The sequence below is a fragment of the Lycorma delicatula genome, chromosome 5 (genome assembly GCF_047948215.1).
Source record: "Lycorma delicatula isolate Av1 chromosome 5, ASM4794821v1, whole genome shotgun sequence".
In the NCBI taxonomy this organism is placed as follows: domain Eukaryota; kingdom Metazoa; phylum Arthropoda; class Insecta; order Hemiptera; family Fulgoridae; genus Lycorma; species Lycorma delicatula.
Genome location: NC_134459.1, coordinates 78,887,216 through 78,910,264, shown reverse-complemented (window position 1 = coordinate 78,910,264; position 23,049 = coordinate 78,887,216). Strand labels below are relative to the sequence as shown.

General features: G+C 30.5%; 1 protein-coding gene and 1 long non-coding RNA gene across 2 annotated transcripts in view; one reads left to right on the top strand and one right to left on the bottom strand.

Annotated features, from left to right (window-relative positions):
• Positions 1 to 20,669, top strand: part of LOC142325094 (uncharacterized) — a 99,633-nt gene extending 78,964 nt beyond the window's left edge. Inside the window, exons 2-3 of the long non-coding RNA XR_012756487.1 lie at positions 237 to 343; positions 20,388 to 20,669. This is a non-coding gene — a long non-coding RNA (uncharacterized LOC142325094). The remainder of the gene's footprint in view (positions 1 to 236; positions 344 to 20,387) is intronic.
• The window catches only part of LOC142325690 (nephrin-like), a 575,430-nt gene that overhangs the window by 207,133 nt on the left and 345,248 nt on the right, over positions 1 to 23,049 (bottom strand). The gene's annotated exons all lie outside the window — the stretch shown is intronic.

Sequence of the window (23,049 nt, the reverse complement as noted above, 5' to 3'; positions counted from 1 at the left end):
GAAAAAACATTGTTATAAAAACTGCACCACGCTTTTATTTAACTAAATATTTTCATTACATTTAATTTTAAAATTTAATAATTATAACATTTATTTATTTTTTATATATTGGTTATTTATTAGATATTTATATAATTTATGTTTTACTTTTCAGTGCATTTTTATATTTGTTAATATATTACATTTTTTTTGTTTAAAATTCTCAATTTGATTTAATTCTTATTTTTTACTTTTAGAGGGTTTTTCTAATTTGTTTCCTTTTTTTGTCATGCCTGACTTGAATTTGAACCTGGGACCTTCCGGATGAGAATCAGACCAGTGATGCTACCAGTTTATCAGTGAGGTCAGTTTCTTTATTGCAACTTTCTAAAAGCACACATACACAATCAAGTACTTAAATTCTACTTATTACTTTATTACGACTTTTACGATCATAATAAGCACAAAGATATAAATATACAAATAAGTAATTTGGTAAACACTATAATCTTACAGATAGTTCCATAGTAACAAGAAATTCTCAGAAAATTGAAGGATTTAACATAAGAGCAGAATTCTAAACAAAGTAAAACTACATAAATAATCCAGTTCCTGTATAATTTTTAAGGTTCCAGGATGTAATTGGAATTTTTTGTTTTAGTGGCTATTACCATGTAAGTTTTAGTATTAAAAATAAATATATAGTTTCTGAATCTAATTTTATTTGGTAATTAAGAAAATGATTTTATTTATTTATTTTTTTTAATACGTCATTAAAAAGGAAAAAATAAAACCCAGTAATTTACAGCATACTGATACTAATAAACTGCTTTCAATAATCATTAATGTATATTTTCTACAAAATGAAATAATTAATTCCCAAAACTCAGTACAGCCACATGTGTACACACACACACACACACACACACACACACACACACACACACACACACACACACACACACACACACACACAACACATACACCCACGTACTTACTTCCTTTGATGAGCAAATGAAATGTATTAAAAAACATCTCTTTTATTGTAAATACTATTTTTATCATAAAACAGTCTGAGCATTACAATAAAAATAAAACAAAACTGATCTATTTCTGTTCTTCTTCCATTTCCTGGTATATTTGTTTAAAATTTAACTATGAGTATTCAAGCAAACAAGAGTCATCTTTTACAACACAATTTTTTTTTCATGACAATTTAAACAAATTAAAGGAATGATTTCAACACACAGGTTATCTGTTCAAACACTTTTTACCAAAGTAATTATTAATAATTATAAGACTGAAGGTGGTATGTTAATCATACTTTATAAAAAAAAATTATATTATTCATTTAAAAAAAAAAAAAAACATTGATATTTATTAATTATTTTTTTAAATTGCAAAAGAATTTTAAAAACTTTCTTTTTAACAACCTATTTCTGGATATAGTTCCTTGTGCAATATAAGAAACAAAAATATACACATAGTTAAAGATCCAAGCAGACATAAAAAATCCTCTTTTTTTTATACAATTTTTGGCAGCATTGCTAGGATTCCTCCAATGCAATTTGGACAATAAATATTATGCTTAAATAATTTAGTAGAGCAAAAGGTAAACTAAATTTTTAAGCAATTTATTCCAGATGTATGTATTCTATCGTGACAGCATTGGGTTTATTTCCTTCTTAAAATAAGTGGAATGCTGTATTAAACCTCTAGATCTTTTTTTTTTTTTAATCAACACCACTCTGCAGGACCACAATAAATAGCTACACTTACTCGGACCTTTTTTCTTCTGTTCCCAGTACTTTTTCATTTCATGACTTTTTCATGTTCTCCTAACTTTTGCTAGATGCATTCTGTTCTTGTTATTTTCTTCTGGAATCCCTCAAATGCTTGGAGATTTTGTCTGAATGTGTGTCTGTCTGTGATTACACATGTTTCTACTGTTGCCAAATGGCTTCGATGGCATATAGCACTTACTAACCTTATGGTGGCCCTAAAAAGGGCAGTTTTTGTCGTCGATTGGCTTTGACAGCTCATTGTAATTGGACTTTTTTTAACTATAATGAAAATATAATAGTGTCTGAAGCACTGAAAATAGAAGTAAGACAATTTTGAGCTTGGAAAAACAATTCAGAAAATTTGAAAGAAGAGGTTCCTAAAGTGAAACATTTAATGTCTATTAATCTATTGTCTTATGATAAAAACATCTTTGCTAACACATAACGAAGAAAACATAAAAAAATAAATTTTGTTAGTAACAAAATTTAGAAGAACTAAGGTTAGAAATTACAAATTACAAAACAAATTTTACTGACTTCTCAGATGGGAAAATAATTGAACTTGGATGTTTTTTTTCTGGATGATATCGCCACATAGGCGTGAAGCGTGTGCATGGGATATGAAAATAAATTTTTTAGCGTATGAAAAATGCCATGCCTGACCGAGATTCGAACCCGGAATCTCTGGATAATTATAAAGATTAGGATATTTTATTTGAGTCGCACAAAAACAGTGTTATGGAATTGAAAGTAACTTCGAATTTCTTAAAGAAAAGGGTTGTATGTATGTATGTATGTGTTATTATCTTTTTTATTAGATTTATTTTTATTTATTTAAAATGTTACTGAGCAACAACATTTTAAATAAATGTTGTAAAATGTTGTTGCTCAGCAACATTTTAAGTTTGAATTTATTTTCTATTATTATTTTACTACCTTCAGACGCATTATATCCTACACGTATTTAACGATATATTCGTTTTTGTTTGATTATAATCATGTGGAAAAGATGTTTTCCTTGTATATTTTCGAAAAAAACATCAGAAGAACCAAACGTCACATCTAACGAAGAAATTCCTGACGACCGGTCAGAAGACCTTGACATTGAATTAGATTTGATTGAATTAAAAAAAATTGAAGAACATTATAATAGCCAGGCGAAAAACGAAGAAGATTATAAAATAAAAATGGATATATTGCATTCTAAACTGGAGGAGTTATTATTGATTTAAAGATAGAGAATATCTCATCATTCATTTAAAAAAATTAAAAATAAATATAAAAATATTATAAAAAAAATTATAAAAAAAAATTAAAAATAAATATAAAAATATTATAAAAAAAATTATAAAAAAAAATTATAAAAAAAATAAAAAAAAAAATAAAAAAATAAAAAAAAAATTATAAAAAAAAAAAAAAAAAAAAAAATTATAAAAAAAAATAAAAAAAAAATTATAAAAAAAAATAATAAAAAAAAATAAAAAAATAAATAAAAAAAATTAAAAAAAAAAAAAATTATAAAAAAAAAAAAAATAAAAGAAAATATAAAAATAAAATAAAAAAAAATAAAAATAAAAATAATAAAATTTTTAACAATGATCTGTTCAATTAGGCATCGTTTCACTCACCAGAAACGTCGTAGTTACTGCTGTTCAAACGTTACTCTTACGGCACAAGCGATATTAAAGTATGGAACATACTTTAATATCATATTTCAAAACTGAGGGATAATAAGAGGTTGAAAGAAGTTCGGATCTACACAGTTACAACCACTCATCAGAAACGTCGTAGTTACTGCTGTTCAAACTTTACTCTTACGGCACAAGCGATATTAAAGTATGGAAACGGCTACATATTTCAAAACTGAGGGATAATAAGAGGTTGAAAGAAGTTCGGATCTACACAGTTACAACCACTCATCAGAAACGTCGTAGTTACTGCTGTTCAAACTTTACTCTTACGGCACAAGCGATATTAAAGTATGGAAACGGCTACATATTTCAAAACTGAGGGATAATAAGAGGTTGAAAGAAGTTCGGATCTACACAGTAACAAGATGAAAAATGAATGAGTGTTTTATGTAGGCCTATGGGGGAGAGGTTTCACTCATAAAAAAAAACCTCAACGCGCCATAGTTGCTACCTCCAGGGTGGTGTGGAAATGCACTTTTATCACATAATCTTTAAGAAATATATAAAACACATCAATTTTTATTTACATCTAACTTATTAGAACTGAAACAATTATTAATTAATAAATTTAATGTACACTCTATATCACATAAATTGTCTTCAATTTGGATTTTGTCATTTGAGACATTTTCATCGGAGAACTTTTCATGAAAACGTTAATGTTAATTTCTTAATTAATTTTTTCAAAATATAAATTGTTTTTGTAATTGTATATTTTTTGTTTCTCTTTGACTTCTATTATTAGGTCCTAATGCTAACAGATGAAACGTTGATGTTAAAGCCATTTAAAATAACATATATATATACATAATTCTCTAATTAAATAGAATTGTACATTTTCCCAAAAAATAGACATCTTCACTATAGTAGAAGAAATACAATTTGCTAGATTGTTATTAAAATAGTTTATTCATTTAGGATAAACTAAACACTGTTGATGGTTTTATATTTCCCCCTTTCAAAATGTGTATATGTCGATGCAAATTAGTATCTATAATATAAAGAAAACACATGGTTAAAAATCTAGGTAATTTTATCAGACTTTAATCAGTTTGTTTCCAATATTTGAAAGTAACTTTTATGCAACTGGTTTATATAGCATTATTACTTTGGTTCAAAAAACAACATACAAGATTTTTATAACTTTGAGATCTAGGAAACTAAAACTAAGAAACATTTTTAAAAATTACTGGCAAAAAATGTAGTGTATGAGAAGTGTTGTATGTACGGGTCACTTCCAAAATTGTTTTATATTTCAGTAAATACTTATAAATACTAAGCAGTAAATATTTAGAGAAAGAGGAAATACTAGAGAGATAGGTTGTAGTGGGGTCATTTATATCTTGCGTACAAATTTTACTTTGATGGTTTAATTTTATTGAAGATGCAGAGATCAGGGTAAATCATTAGTCGACACTGTAACAAAGCGTTTCCAAATCTATGTTTATGTGAATTTTTCAGCTTTATTTTCACCCGTAAAACATGTTCTGAAAATTTGTTATATTCTTTGCGAATGACTTTGCATATTTAAGTATTTGGTGATAAACCCTCTCTCCATTAAAACACAAAATAAATAATATTGTTAATATAAAATAAAACACGAAATGTCGTACATAGACCAGTGAATACGGGACAATTTTTTGGTAAAATTTTTGGGTCAGCATTTCCAGAGGGGGTAGATAGGTTTTTGAGAAAACTTTTTTAAAAATTTTGCAAACATAAAGAATTGATGAATTCCTTTTATATTAAACTCAGTACATGTGTGCATGCTTATCGTACCATTTTACTTCCTTGCAAATCCAAAAAATTTGGATTTTGGAGTTTTTCTTAACTGCAGTAATAAGCCCTCATTGAGAGCTTTTCTACGATGTAGGTGGTACTTATTTTCATTAGTTCCAGTGTTATAGCCAAATAAAATTTTAATATTTTTAATTTTTGAAATATTTGGATCTTACAAGAAGGCACTTCGGTTCAAATCCAACTTCACTATTTTTTTTAACTTCTTTTTAATTTAAATATATTGATTTATTAATACTAATTAATCTCATTCCAATTTTTTTAAAAGTATGGAATGCGAGATGGTATCGAAAGTTTTAGATAGATCCAGGGAAACTGATAAAAATTATTGTTGAAATTATTGGATATAATTTTGATTACATGTGTTACAGCACCCTGGGTACTTTTATTTGCTTGAAAGCCGTACTGATTTCTATGTATAATATTGTTCTTATTTAAATATTCAATAAGCTTTATTATTTATTCTATAACTTTAGAAAAACAGCTTAACAGACTTATTGGGCGATAATTTGAGGGATTTTTGAAGTCACCAGATTTAAAAAGGGGTATGATGTTAACAATTTTGAATTTTTCGGGAAAATATCCTTCTACAAAACATTTTTTTATTATAACTTCCTTGTATGAAATAAAGAAAGTATTGTGATAGTGAAAAATTTTAATTTTCCGATTTCAACGGAAATATCCATTTTGACCACCCCTAAATCCATTTTGACTAGTTTCTGCGTGACTTCTGCATGTACATATGTATCTTGTATAACTAAAAATTACCTGTTCAATTATTGTCATCTTTTTTGTCACCTTTATTTTGTAGCGGATGGACTAGGGATTAGTTTCCCTAATTCTTCTGAGAATTTTCATGTTTTCCCATATTCTTCTGATTGCCCTACATAGTGTATTACAGTATAGCTATACTTTTTTTTATTTAAAACTGATATTTTTTTTATAATAAAATTCTCATGGTTTCTTTTCCCTATTTTTGGTATCATATCATCATTTGTGATCCTAACAATTCTATAAGTGATACACAGAACAGAATGGTCTAATAAACCTAAACACCTGACAAATGGTAAAGATTCTACAACACAATAATTGAACTGTTTCCCACGGTTGATCACTTTTATCAAAATAAATGCTTCCATTCGATAGAAAAGTACCAAAATCATTATTTATTATTACAAACTAATGAATAAATTTATCTAACTTATCAAATACCAAACCACCTACACAAACTCATTTTTAAATTCAGACTTAAAAAAAAAAACAATTTTATCTGTGGTCTGGACTGTCCAATTTTTCCTGTTTCTCATTCTATCCAACATATTTCTTTCTTAACTTAATCTCATCTCAGTAAATTGCTTGTATTAATTATTGTTTCTATATTTTTGTACTTAGGAACATTTTTTACAATCATTCCATTAGCTGTCAGATTTCCGAGTGTTCTAATTTATTTTTACATTAATGACCCTGAATCCAATATACTAATAAATAGTACTTATTCCTTTTTCTTACTGGTTCTACAACTCAATTGGTCAATCAAACCACTACAAAATATTCTAGATATCCCTAACAGGCTGGCCTCCATGGTGCAAGTGGTAGCGTCTCGGCCTTTCATCCATAGGTCCCAGGTTCAAATCCTGGCCAGGCATGTTATTTTCACATGCTACAAAAATTATCATTTATCTCATCCTTTAAAGCAATACCTAACGGTGGTCGTGGAGGTTAAAAAAAGGAGAAAGGAAAAGATATCCCAAACAGGCAATACAACTAATTCCAAAACTGTGTAGTTAGTAGGCTTCTACTAAATTTGAAAAAATATTGCTGTTTGCTATAGCATTTCTATATCACTAGCGTAGCTCATCTTATTTCAAAGTATTTTGAAAGTTCCATATTATTTTATTTTATTACTGCTCCTTTTCATTATCTGTTTAAAGTAAATTCCTAGTGTCTTTTAAACTGAACCACTTTTTAATGAACAGTCAAATAAGGTGATTACAATTTAATTAGTTACTTATTGTAAATAAAAAAACAGATAATAACAATTTTGAATAGATAAAACATCGTACTTGCTGAATTGGGCATTTAAGTTCAAAATTCATTCATTCATTCAATTTTTTATGGAAAAAATGGATAGTAAACAAAAGCAGCATTTAAAAAATCTACTGATATAAGAATCAATAAAATTGATCAAGTTGTGAAAAGCATGAATAAAATTTTCAAAAAGTTGTTACATGTAATTTTTTTATTATCGAATCATGATAAATATTTACTAAATAAAACATAGGATTCTGGGCAAGACAGCAAAATATCCTAATCTAGTAGAATAGTAGATTAGTAAAAAGTAATTGCTCTTTTTCAACACCCATTCATTATCTTTGCTTGATCCCTTCTTCATTGTTATAAATTTTGTGGGTATAAGATCCTGCTAGGATTTCTACGGTATTACAACCTGAAGAGCCTTAATATCTGGACCTGAGGACAATGACTATGCATTTTTGGATTTAAAAAATATAGCATATCTTGCTTTATCCAAAAGTAACTCAGCAATTAATCTATCTTTTCTTATGCTGGATGGTTTCTCAGCTAAGTCACTCTATTGATTAGACATATCCCATTAAAAAATATTTTGTTAACTAGTAGAAAATACCATAACCAGAACTAACAGAATTCCCACAATATTTATTCAACTTAGAAGGGCTGGAAACGGGAGAATAGAAAAGGGAAGAATTAACCCAATGAACAAGGCGTTTTATTATTGTTTTGATCAATTTATACTAAATACATAACTAATGGCATTACAATTACACATACGATTAACAATAAATATGGTGCTCTAGTGTAATAGATGTGTTTAGAAAGTATCCAAACGGTACTAAACAAATTTACAATGTAATTCTAAACAAGTAGGTAAATCCCTAAATAAGATGTACATCATATTTTCCTACTCACAAAATACAAAACTGAAATAATTTTTTTATTATGACAAATAAGTGATGTTTTAAACAATAAGGTATATTATATTAAAAAATGGAAGAAGTAAAAATAATTCTCGTTATCAACTATGTGACATAAAATAATTTATATTAATATCAATGATAGTTACATCCCACTGGGAAAAGCAATCTGACTAATTAACTATATAACACGAACATGCCATGTATATGTATATATATATATATATATATATATATATATATATATATATATACATACATATATACATGTATATATGTATATATATATATATATATATATATATATATACACCGAGACAAGACTTGAAATATACAATAAGTAGATTGGATAAGGTATTTATGTCAAATATGATAGAAAAAGCAATTAGATAATAACTATCTGACCTTTTTAAAACGTTTATCAACTTTAAAAGAAGCCTAAGAAATATGGCAGCAACAAGAAATGTCATGTTTTATTTAAAAGAAATATTTCTATTACAAAATGAAATGTAATAACAATAACATACTTGATTGGTTTTTACTTAATAGAATTAGAAATAAAATAAAACAGAATTTTAATGTATTCAATACATTATTTTATAATAGAGTACTTTTAAGAGAATTAAATAAAATTAATAAAACAAAACGAGTTATACTTCTTTAAGAAATTTGATGGATATAAAATGAAACTTGGCTCAAGTATAAATTGCATTACTGGTGAAAATGAGCAAATGATTAATTAAGTAATATCATTAACAATGAAGAAGTAATTTTATAACGAATATTTATATTTCATTGTGACAGACATTGGTTAATATTTAAAAAAAAAAAAACAAATCAGAAAATGCATTTTGACAAATGTATTTAAAGAGCTAAACAGATTCATTGAGTTGTTCTGAGAAAGTTCTGGATGGGAAAAATGGAAAAACTTCACGGCATGCATAGAAAATGGTACATTAATGAGACATACTGTTCTGTAAAGTTCAAAAAGTAAACCACATAACAGGATAAAAAAGATGCAAATACAAGAGAAACGAGAATGTTAAGCAACTGATTGAGTGAGGAGAAAAAAATTAGATACAGTCGTTTCTACAATAAATAAAGAAGTTTTAGCTGTACTGTATGGGTAAATTTTGATAAACATTAAAAAATTACATCCTCCTTAATTTTAACTGTTTTAAATCTACATTAGATGGATGTTACATGCTACCAATACAGTGATTACATGAATAAGTAATGCAGCTACAGCCACCAAATCAAAAAAGCTACACTAAAAATATGGAAATTTCTAGAACATAAAATGAATCAATCAAATCACTGGTTCGTGTAACAGAAAATGCTAATCATTATTCTTTAAGATTTAACAATTCAATAAATTTAGAAGAATTTAGTTAGACAAATGCCTCACCTGCAATTTTCATATAAAAAAGTATAGTAAATTTATTGGAGGGGAGTCACATAAAAAAGTATAATAAAATTTTGGGGGGGGGGCGATTAGGTATGTAAAAATTTGCAGCACAAGTGACTTTTTTTTTTTTGCTGAATCGATTAATTAAAATATTAGAACAAAATTTCTTATCATATATTACATATGTGTTGGATATCTTTAAAACCCAAAAATTTCTCTAGGATTTATTTTTAAAACCTTCATAACATACTAACATAACATGCCGCTGAATAATCTATTAAGATTGAAGTAAACTCTTATGAACATTTACATTCATATGTAATTGAATTCAATACAAAGTACAGAACTGAACTATTATTTATACACTAAGCATTAGAATAATTTTACTTTTTTTTGTTTTTATTAAACAGGAAAAATGATTTAGCTTTACCCAGTACGCACTAGTTATAAACCTCGTTGTGCAACCACGGGACAGGAAAAAGAATTTTCTGAATCGATTTATATGGAGCTTTTCCTACTAGATACCAAGGATAGTACTCTCCAGTACAGCCACATGTGTACCCAGAGAACTGATAATAGGAAATAATATATCATCTTCCTTGATCATATATTATTTATAATAAATTTACTTACTTACTAGCCAAGCGCTCACCCTTGGCTATTGAGCCATTTGGCAAAGTCCTGACAAATAAAGACGGGCTTCTGTGAACTCTCGGCTCTCATCCAGCTGTATGTGGTTCAGGGACGGAAAATTTCTCAGGTGATCAGCATCCACTGTCTCACAACCACACAGTGGATACTTCGGAGATGGCAGCACATGGATGTGGTGAAGGTGACAAGCAAGATAGTCATGGCCAGTTTTTAGTTGGAAGGCAGTTATGCTGACTGCATGTGGTAGGCCTGGGTTGATAGGACTGTTAGTGACCAAAGTTTCCCATCTCCTATCAGCAACTGTCTTGGAGGCGCTTGGATACCCTGGAGCATGTTGTGATCGACTGTCAGGCGTGGAACAGAAAACGTTAGCAATGTGATTTGATTACTGGACCATTGTCAGTAGAGAATGTAGTGGATCATGTTGGCAGATGAGATGCAATTTCGGGCAATATCCGATTACATTACATGTATTCTTCAGCAGAAAGGTAGAACTAATGAAGCAATGAGGGAATGAAGGACAGCTCTCTGCTGAGCTGCTATTCGTTTGAGCATGCACAGATGGATGGCAGTGATGAGGCACGGGAACTTGACCTCTTATGGAAAGAAAATACCGTAGTCCAACGGAAATACTCTTTCGAATGTTTTCGTTAGAGGCAGGATGGCATAAGTCCCGGCTTCTGGAGTGGGGGAACAGGAACGACATAGTCGGGCCTGGTAACCCTACTCCGCGAGTTAGAGGCAAGCAAAAAAATACGATCTTACCTCTCATACCGGTAGGCGGGGAGGCTCGCTAGAGTGAAAGACATTCCCCCGGATTTTTCTATGCGTCATTGTAGTATCCGGTCCGGGGGTGAGGGAACAAAAAAAAAAAAAAACGTACAGCGGCTTGGGAGTCGACCAAAAATACTGCTTTCAAGGGAGAACTAGGCTTTTCCAATTCGGCCGCATCGGCGTGCACTGCTCTAACTTCGCTATCGTACTTGCTAAGGGGGACAACAATGGCCATATATCCCTGCAAAAGACGGCAGTAGTACACAGCTCCTGTTTCTCCACTGCCTGAAATTGAAGATCCGTCAGTGTAGACGTGAATCCACTCGTCCTCCGGAAATTCCTCGTGGATGGTTTGTAGGACTAGCTGCTTCAATTCATGTTGTATGGAGGCGTGTTTTGGCGTCGAATGGTTCTTGAGTTTGTAGCGAGCTCGAGGTAAGTGGTTGAAGAAGTCGTGCCTCGTGCAGGGGGGTGCAGTGTCCACACGGGTGGAATATCATATTTCCTTATAGATTTTTCACATGCAGGAGCCGTCTGTCTCCTCAGCCTAGAAACAGCTTGTTGATAATTCGTCCACTGATGCTTATAGACTTACCTAAAACGCTCCCAGAATCCCAATGCTACCCTTTCTCTGTATGACTGTAGGGACCCAATCTGAATCTGTGCCACCACGGCTGCAATAGGGGTGGACTTAGCAGCGCCTGCGATTACCCTTAAGGCCGCATTTTGAACGAGGTCGGGCTTGCTTAGTGTGCTAGTGCTGGCTGTAACCATCACTTCACTCCCGTATACTACCACAGGTCTTATGTATGACTTGTAGTTAGTCTTGAGAACATCCTGATTCGCACCCCACCCTGTGGCTGTCAGTCATCTTCGTAGGCGAGTTATTTTTACCATCTTTTTCACACAGTGGTCCACATGGGGCTTCCACATTAAACGTCTGTCAAGTTAAACCCCTTAATATTTGGATACATTGCTTTCCTCCAGCGCTATTCCAGTATAATGGAACAGCGCTGCAGGAGAGAGGTCTCCAGCTCAGCAATAAAGGGAATACCAGGCAGCTCCTCAGTTCTCTTGTTCAAGCACGAGGTCAATGGATGTTTGGTCAGTGTCTTGCCGATGGCTTTATCTTCATGGACAGGGCTCATATTCGCACAGTGCTTGCATAAGGTGTTGCCTATATCCACTAGGTCGGCAAAAAATTGATTGGCACACTGCAAGAGTTGCTGAGGCATTGGAGGGTTATCGCTGTTAAACCGAGAGATACATTTATGAGCTTACCCAAGCTCATTCTTTCTGGAATTCAATGTAGCTATAAAATCCCTGAAAGCAGAGCACTTTTGCTTTTTTATTTCAGCGTGAAGTTCAGCTTGGTGTTTCCTAAGTGTACTGACGTTCTCGGGTGTTTGGTTCTTTCTACTGTGCGGCGGTTGTTGTTTTTTCTTCAGGTTTTTCACCTTTCCACGAAGCACGCACTGTCGTACACAGTCCAATAAGGCTCTATTAATTGTGTTGATAGTCTTTTCAGGAGAGTCAGGTATCAGTGCTTCAGAAGGAACCGCATCCGTGCGCGTTCGGAACTTGTCCCAATTTGCCTTCTTGAAATTCCAGCGCGAAGCCGGGCAGTTATTGTAAGATGTCTTATCTGTAATTGAAGTGACGAGAATGACTCTATGGCCGCATCCGCCGGCGTCATCGAGAAGTTTAACTTTTCTTTTACCTGAAATTTGAGGGTGGGTGACAACCAGATTCGGCCTTGACGTTTGACCCGAAAGCGACAAGAAAGTTGGGGGCGTTTCCAAAATCACTAATTGGTTACTATCAATCATTTCCTCCAGAGTCCTCCCAGGCGCGGTGAGTTTTGAATGGCCCCATCTTGATGAAGGACTGTTGAAATCTCCGACGAGAATACTGGTAACCTGGATTGATGCTTCGACCGCTTCGAAAGAGGGGACGTTACCAGGAGGGTTGTACAGGCCAATCGTACTAAAATATTGTCCATTTTTCCACACCTCGACCTTAACGGCTTCGAGCTTGTCATCTTTCATTTCATGTAACATTCGGAACTTCGTTGTTACATTTTTTTTAACCACAATGAATATGCCAGAGGCGATTTGTCGGGATATTTCCATAGTTGTAATGGCGTAACTTTTTGTCTGATAAAACTCAGCAGTTTCTGTGGCAGCTCCGGCTTCGACGATAAAGAATAAATACACGTCTAAATGATAGACGTTTCGTTTGAATTATAAAAATTTAGTGCTGTTAAGACCTCCTGCATTTCAGTAAAGGATACGAAGGCTAATGTCAGAGTTCTTAAAAGAGCTGATTTGTGGAAAGTTCTTTGAAGCCATCTTGATCTTGGGCAAATCGTTTAAATTACACAAGGAGCACCCTGAGCAGGCGATCAACTTCACCCCCCCTTATTTATAATATAGATTATCTTCTTTTTTTGGATCAAAAATGAATGGTCACTTTTACTTTTTAACGTAACTGTACCACTAAAGTGCAAGATTTATGAATTTATTTTAGTTCCAAAACAGATAGTAATGCAATTATTATATCATAAAACTCATTTGGAAGTACTAAAAATATAAAATAAATATATTATATACCATATAAACTAATAATATATAAAGAAGTAAAGGATTATAAATTAACTTAGCATGACTGAATGAATAGCAGTTTTAATTATTTTGATTGTAATATTTACTTCTAGTTCCAAGATTATAATTATTTATTTAAGGGCTAACATTTGGGAGAAGTTTTGAGAAATTTATTAATGGAATTTAATTTCATCTTAATGGAAAATAAATGAGATGATAGATGAAGAAATTCTAAGAATGGACCACGGAACAACTCTCAGACAGCATCTCTATCAACAGAGCTCAAAAACCTAGGTTTGAAAATTCAAACCTAATTTGAAATTGATTTTCAAATTTATAGCAATATTTACATGAAAAAAACCAAAACAAACCCATTATAATCGTTAAAAAACAAAATAAATTTTCTAATTTTGTTTTTTGAGGCAGTTTTGTTTTTTTTCGTTACTTGAATTAATTTACGACAGAGAATAACTATCACTGGATGAAATTATTTCAGTAGTAAGTGTTTTGTATATAAGCTCTCAATCATAGATAATATACACGTAGTAAATTGGGTACTGGGCGGTGAAAAGATGTCAAATCCAAGTAGTGAATCAAACCTGGGATCTTTTATGTATTGATAGTAAAACCCAGCAAAGCTTCTGAAGCAACTAATTTATTATTAAGACAAATTACTAAATGAAATGCCTTATTTAACATTCACCTATAACATATATATTTTATTAAAACGATAAAATATCAGCATTAAAAAGACATAATATTTTGAGTAGATAAAACACAATAATAATGATATATAGTAATGGAACCAAGAAAGTTAAAGCAAATAAATGAAATGATAAAACAAACAAGAAAAAGAAAAAAGGCTTGAAAAAAAAAGTGAAGTTGAAGAAAAAGAAAAAAGTGTACATGTTTCCTTACATTTAAGATAAACAATGACAAATGTTTTTCAGCTCAGTTATGCATGCATACATAAATGTAACAATTACAGTAAAGAATGAAGACGTATTGTAATAGTGAAAACAAATTTAAGAATAAATTATTTACTACATTATAAATTACATATTTATACACCCTTATAAAGCAATATGAAAAAAATTAAAAAAAAAAACAATGCAAATATTATCTATTTACATCGATAATTTTTAACTAAAATTGTTAAAAAATAATAAAATAAGCAAAAAAAACTGCATCCGATTACAAAAGAATTGTTGTAAACTGAACAATTTTTTGCATGTTATTAGAATATTTTGATGTATTTAATGATTATAAAACTAATTAAAAATTTGTAATCTTTAATTTTTTTTTTAATACCTCATTACACAATTTAATTGTCGTCCAATAAAATTATATTAGATTATGTAATAAACAAACATAGTACTTCAACAATTGAGAAAACAAAGAGAAATTATCATTCAACAATAATGATGCCATGAATTATAGTAACACATAATACTTATTTTACACAAAAACAACAATAATGGGATAAAAGAAATATGTGGTAGGTAATTAGTACGTCGCTATATAAATTAAAGATACACACCACACACCTCATTAAGAACAATTGAGATAATATATATAAATATATATATGTAGGACAGAAATATATATTTCTGCTATACTATTCTTGTGAAATCTAGAACTTATTTTTCCCTTCTAAAAATATTTCTTAGCAATCTCAAGATTTATTTTAAGAACTAAAAAGGAATTTAAAAATATTTAGAAAAAAAATTCATATCATCATCATAACTAAATATTCTTTATGTTTATATATATATATATATATATATATATATATATATATATACTTCCATCTGAAGTATAATATTATCTGTTGAAGACTCAAAACGAATTTTTAAGATACAAATAAGTGAACCCATCAGATCATTGTTTGGCACCTGTAAGTATTTATCATTTCGACAGATATTTACAAAATATAAAATGTGAACTTATCCTTGTGTTTATATTTATGAACGAGTCCAATTTTTTCTAAAAATAACAGCCACTTATTAACAATATCCATGTCTACCTAACCATATAATTCAATACTTCACTCAGCCTTATTATGTTTCCGTTGGTATTTTTAATAAATTACAGAATCATTTTAAAAATGCTCCTACCTGTTTATTTAAAATACAAAAGTGATTTTTATTTAAATAAATATCATTTACTGATATTACACTGTCCATAAATTAAAAATTTTTTATTTGTCTTCAGTCATTTGACTGGTTTGATGCAGCTCTCCAAGATTCCCTATCTAGTGCTAGTCGTTTCATTTCAGTATACCCTCTACATCCTACATCCCTAACAATTTGTTTTACATATTCCAAACGTGGCCTGCCTACACAATTTTTCCCTTCTACCTGTCCTTCCAATATTAAAGCGACTATTCCAGGATGCCTTAGTATGTGGCTTATAAGTCTGTCTCTTCTTTTAACTATATTTTTCCAAATGCTTCTTTCTTCATCTATTTGACGCAATACCTCTTCATTTGTCACTTTATCCACCCATCTGATTTTTAACATTCTCCTATAGCACCACATTTCAAATTTTAAATAATATTCTAATTAAATTAAAAAAAAACCTGAATTTTGTACATCCTGTTCGTGTATAAAAATATGTGCTCAAATAATTTTCATTTACACATTCTGAACTGTGAAGTAGTATGTAGTTATATTTTATATTCATTACCTTCAAGTATTTACCTTATATTATTCGATGCGTTTAAATTTTAAATAATTAATTATAAAAATGGCTTATTTTACAATTAACTGTGTATTTTATGATATTGCTCTGATCAAGATTTTATCAGGTACAATCCATTGATCTGTACAGGCAAATGCTGGAAGCAATTTGCCTGGATGGAGTAACATGATTACCCATACCTCATATGATAAATATATTATTATGTAAAAAATCAGAATAAAAGATTTATTTACTTGTTTCTGAAAATTAATTTTTTTTTTATGAACTGAATATCTTTATTTAAAAAAAGAAGTACATTCAGAAGAAAATTTAGTAAACTAACAAATTTTCATTATTCTTCGAAATTAATTTACAATCATGTTCATGATTTTAATTTCAAATATAATTGTATTTTTATTTCCAACTGTTAATATTTGATAAAAGGATTATTTTTTAATATATTTTAGCTTATTTAACATATTTTTTGTTAGCTTCTTTCAATATTACCTAAACAAACCCAACTCCTGTTTTTATCTAATTGTTTTTCTAATTACAATACAGTATAATCAAAGTTATTAACAAATTTTAATGAAATTATTCAGTAATGTTCTGTAATAAGTGGTAATTATTATTACCACTAATGGTAATTATTATTATTACTGTAATGGTAATTATTATTTTTCTAAGACAAAGAAAATAAAGAGGTGCAGTGAAAGGGAAGTTTTTAGAAAGCTACTACTATTGCTGACTGGCTGAACACATCTGATCTCTCCATACCTGATGCAACCTACTCTGACAGCATTCATTCCAGTTTATCAGTAACTACTACAGTGCGTCTGGAAACTTTTATACGGATTTGAATACTAGATCGTGGACAACGGTGTTCTTCGGTGGCTGGGTTTCAATTAACCACACATCTCAGGAATGGTCGACCTGAGAGGCTGCACTTCATTTGCATTCATACATATCATCCTCTGAAGTAATACCTTACGGTAGTTCCGGAGGCTAAACAGGAAAAGAAAGTGCATTTGGAAAGTCACTGTGAAATATGCTTTAGAATTATGTGGCGCATTTTGTTCTTTCGGCATTAGGTTGGTTACCCTGTGGATTTGTTGGGCATTGCTCAGTAATAAACCAAGATGTCAACTGTTGAGTTGCGATTAAATGTGCTTAGTTTTGTTTTCATTTTGTTTCATTTATTGGAATCAATAGTTACAAGAAACATTAAGTTCTTTTGGTAGAGGAACGCATCTTTCTCGTTAAACACATCTTTCGTGAAAGTAATAAATATACTGATTTAGTGAAGCACAAGTTTTCTAAAAAGTTTCCAAATACTCCTGTTCCTCACGGCAATGCAGTTCGAACTCTTACCAAAAAATCTCGGCTAATAGGCTCTGTTGAAGATGCTGATTGAAGTGGATGACCATCTAAACGAACAGATGCTGGTTGATATTTCAGATCCTATGGCTAGAAGTCCATCAAAGTCAAAGCATAAATTAGCACAGCAGCAAAATATTGGAATTGCTATTACACACAAAGTTGTAAGAAAAGGACTGTAACTTTATCCCAACAAAGTAATATGCATTTAAGAACTAAAACCTACAGATCATGCCGAGACTAAGTTATTGTCAATGGCTTAAACGTTTCATTGACCAAAATTCTGTAGGTATCCTCAAACATTACGTTTTTTACAGATGAAACGTAGTTTTATCTGGGAAGGCGTATTAATTCACAAAATACACGACTGTGGTCGACAACTAACCCCCATTAATTACAGATGAACGAACAATCTTTACACGAAGCGAAAACTGGAGTCTGAGTCGATGTGAGTAGAATGGTGCATTGTGGGTCCAATCATTTCTGAAAATACAGTTAATAGTGATTGTTATTGTACGTTTTAACAAACTTCATTAGTCAGTTAACGTAAGTGGAAATAAATCACGATTAGTTCCAATAAGATGGCGTCACAACGCATACAGCTAACAGATCAACGACTTCTTTATGAAATGTCTTCGGTGAAAAAATAATTTTGAAGGGTTTATGGCCTGCGCGATTTCCTGATCTGACTCTTCCAGATTACTTTCAACGGAAGGGCAGCGATACAAGCAGTGTATCACAACAGACCATACACAACTGATGAACTAAAAACCGCAATAATTGCTACGTAAGAGACAATCCAGTACATCAGTTGGTTAAACTGTTAAATTGAAACATATGTACTGTTGTATTGATGTTGGAGGAGGTCATTTTCACACCTTTTATTTACTATTCCAGTTATTGTAATATCCGTTTTTATTTAAATACAAAGTAATAATTAAGAAATTTTTGACACTACGCTTCCATAATTCCAGTGCACAGCAACTTTCTGAACGCAATGTATAAGGGACATTACACTTTACACTTTTTTGATCTATAAGTCTAACAACCGTCTTTGAAAACATTTTCTTTCTACTGTACAATACTTGCCTTTTACAGTACACTGTTACATACTTAAATTGATTTTCATTAAATTCATCTTTTTATAACTGTATCTTTTTTCACCTTAAAATTAAACTTGAAAAATACAACAAAAAAACCGTGGAGATATACTGGAACGACTTCTCCAACAGTCAATAGAGATGTCCATACCATTGGAAACATTTATGATATATTCAATAATTCATAATTAAATTATTTTTGGCAATAGCTAAACTTCCCCTAATTACTTCTGTCACTTAATTAATTAAAATTCATTATAGAGCTCAATTTATTTAAGCAATAAAAAATGAATGAACTATACTGTTCACAAAACTACTACATTTTTTCTTGGTAGCTTTTTAACTCTCTCTTTTATCTGTTTAGCCTCCGCAACCAACGTAAGGTATTACTTCATATTAATATTAGTTAAATAGAAGCTTTTTTTAAAAATAATTATTTATATGTAATCAAATATATTTTTGTAATTTTTTTGTTGTTTTTTTTTCTTGTATTTTTGTTTTGTGTTTTACTTGTTTTTATAGCGTTATTGTGGAGACTTTAAATACAGATAGACTGTAGGAATCTTGGAAAATTACACGTAAAATTTACTCAGTTTCTGCGTCGTTTTGCAGAGGAGCAATTTCGAAATTCCAATTTTTTGCTAAGAAATTACATAAAAATTGAAGTTTTTACGGTCATTAGTTTTTCTTTTTTTTAACCTCCGGGACCGCCGTTAGGTATTGCTTGCAGAGGATGAGATGAATGATTTGTGGCGTGAGTGAAAATGCCATGCCTGACCGGGATTCAAACCCGGGACCTCCGGATAAAAGGCCGTGACACTCCCACTCACACCAAGAAGGCTGGAGTTATTTAACCATTTAAAACGAGTTTACCGTGCGTCTATTTGAATTTAGAGACCATTATGAATAATAATTTCTGTTTTGGTTTTCATTAAACAAAAGAAGAATTGTTTTATTGAGCCATGTTTTAATAAACAAAAGTAGGTAGTTTTATAAATTTTAACTAATATTGGAATGGTCAAAGAAATAATGCTAGACAAACAATTAAAGAGTTAGTAGTTTGAAGTCATCACTTATATCAAGCGAAAAATTCAGAGATTGATTCTTTTTTAAAAGAAGGTCGTGACTTCAAGTAATTTTTGTAGAAAATAACGAATTTAAAAAAAAAAAAAATAACAAACTTTTTATCAAACTACGAGGAAAAGAGGATGAAAAATATTATCTTACTGCATAATTTCCTTAATGTTGTAAGTTTTTTAAAAATAAATTTAAACTTACGATAATAAACAGAAAAAAGTTAAAGTTAACACTACAAAATTTAACTTTTCCATCAACTGTTTCATAAGATATAAATGTTTAATGATAAGCTTCTTAAGTAATGAGACATTTACATAATGTTTTCAATATATGTTCTTATAATCAAAGATTACTGTATAATTTATGTTTAACAAGTTCAAAAACAGAAAATACTAAAATATTGAACATTTATTTAATACGAAAAAGAAGTTACGGTAAGTACATCAACTTAATTTTTTTATTGGTTAAAATGTTATGAATAATAAAACATTAACGTTTTCTTGGTCTTTATAGATTAAAACTTCAGAAAAGTATAACAAAAAATTAACATCTCCACCAGCAATTGAGGTTTGAAATCAAACACGATATATAAGGGAAAATTACATCTACTTTATTTTATGAAATAATTACAAGCTAGAAAACAAACTTTTTATTATGAAAATAGCATTTACTATTGGAAAAAAAGATAACTAAAAAGTAATGGAACTAATCAAAATACACGAGAATAAAACAGATTTAAATTTAGTTATTTTACATTAAAAAACGGGAAGAAACAGAATAAAACCACAACGCTGACGGCTAAGTTAGTTTATGAAGTTAATTAAAAATACTGCATTAAATATAAGTAGATGTGAATATAAAATCAATTATTGGTTCATGAATAAAAAAAAAAATTACAAAAAGATTCGAATAGAATTATTTCAATTTTACTTTAAATAATAAATATACGCTGCCAGTACATCATCCTGAACGTCCTGATCCTCGCAGAGGAAGACACCGGGCCTTGTAACTATCCCGGTTGCCACACTATTCTCTTCTCCTAGTACTGATAGGCTTTACCAGAGGTCGTTTTTTACACCCTCTAAATTTGATAACACAACACAGTCATCAGGTTGGCTTCTGTCAGGTTGGCCTCTGTCAGGATGCCACCGATGCAAATACTTCGATCAGTGTATTTACACAACTTACTATCACTTTCGTACGGCCTCTTCCAACCACGACCACCTACCATAACTTACAACCCTTAACTATCAAATTAACCGAATCGCGAAAGAGCGAACGGCTATCGGACTATTCAGTTCACCTCATCTGCCACAAATGGAAACTTTGGTTGTGTAATTATTTATGAAATACAGGCCCAGTGGTACCTTCCACCCAGTGGTTTGCCTACCTTCTTGGCATTATGATGTAATTGGCGTTCAGTCGCAAGGATATCAGTGGATTTAACACTCGAAATATCAAGGACTGCCTCTCGAGAGACAATTCTATAGGCACCAATCACAGACAACAATAGGAGACGCTGGGCTCTCAACAAAATATTTCTATAAAATTTATGTATCTCATTCGATGATCACAACAGGTGATCATCACAGACAGGTGCGTCATTCAGCATTATAGCTTTGCACACACCGTTATAAAGAACACTTATGGTTCTGAGATTAAACCCCCAATCGGGGTGAACTGGTCTCCGAACACCGAAGAAAGCAGAACAAGCATTTTAGCAGCATATTGAAAGTTCTTCTTAAGTTGAAGATTCTCATCAAGGATAACACCTAGATACTTCGGCAGCAGGACATACATAATTCTTGCTATTGATACACAAGGTCGTCATGTAACACCTAGTCTGCCCTTGAGCAACATAATTTTTTTTTTCTGTTTAACCTCCGGTACTACCGTTAGGTATTGCTTCAGAGGATAAGAAAATGTTTTGTAGCGTGTGAAAATGCCATGCCTGATTGGAATTCGAACCCGGGACGCTGGTCTTTTAGTCTTTTCTCTAGGCTACTTTAGATCAATATATTAATACAGTACTTCAGTCAATATATTTTAAATCAAGTTTTCTTTATAAATACGTCAGTTAAACTAAAATATATATATCAATCAAACTAAAATAATCAAAGAGATATTTATATATATAAAAATGAAACGAATCTTTCTTAGGAATTTTCGGAAATAGACAAAAATGTTATACTAGATGAATTTTTATGTTAATTTTTTTCAACAGCAGATTCGAGTTAAAATTTAATAAAGTTAATTCAGTATTTTAACAAATACAATTTAGGTGCAAATCGATTTATAAAGTATTAAAGCGTATGTTTTCACTGTGCTTCTTTTTTTTGTTCGAGAAGAAACTTTAGCGTATATAGGGGAAGCTTAAGACTAGGGTTCCACAAGCTGTAATTTACCGGTTCTAAATTTCCTTATGTAATCTACTTGTAATATTTCTTAGTGCAGTATTTTACACGTAGAAAATAGGGACAATGTTATTAGGTTGAGAAAAAATTGTCGTATTTTACTGCTCGTGAAGCTACCTTCTATCTAATAACGTTGTGATTGTTTTCTGGAGGTAAAGTACGGCACTTAGAAGCAGTAAATTACACTTTAAGAAGACTTGGTTATACCATTTATAGTAAAATATTCTACTGCACTGCAAATTTGTTAATATTGTTTTTTAATATGATTAATATTTAGTTAATTCTTCAATCATATAATATACAAATTACAATCTCTTTTTGAAAAAAATATATCAGTCAACAATCCAACGCAATAAAAACGCCGTACGGTAGAAACACTTAAATTTATTAATACAATCTCAATAAAAGTTTATCATGTTCGTAAAACTAAGTACAATAACACATGTGCAATGTGTTATTATGTAACTTATGTATAATAGCACATAAAGGGTTATACCTAACGCACCTAATGTAAAATAAAAAAGCAAACAAAAGTTTTTCAAAACAACATCAAAGATACATAAAAATACATACAACAGTTGTAAAATAAGTTATTAAAAAAAATATATATAATTATTATAGAAATATTAAAATATAATTTTATAAGCAAATAATAAAAAATTAGTAGAACTTATTTTTTTTTTTTTTTATATTAAATAAACAACAAAGAGTTTAATAAATAAATGTAAAACAAAAAGAAAGTGATCCAGGCAGGAGTAAAT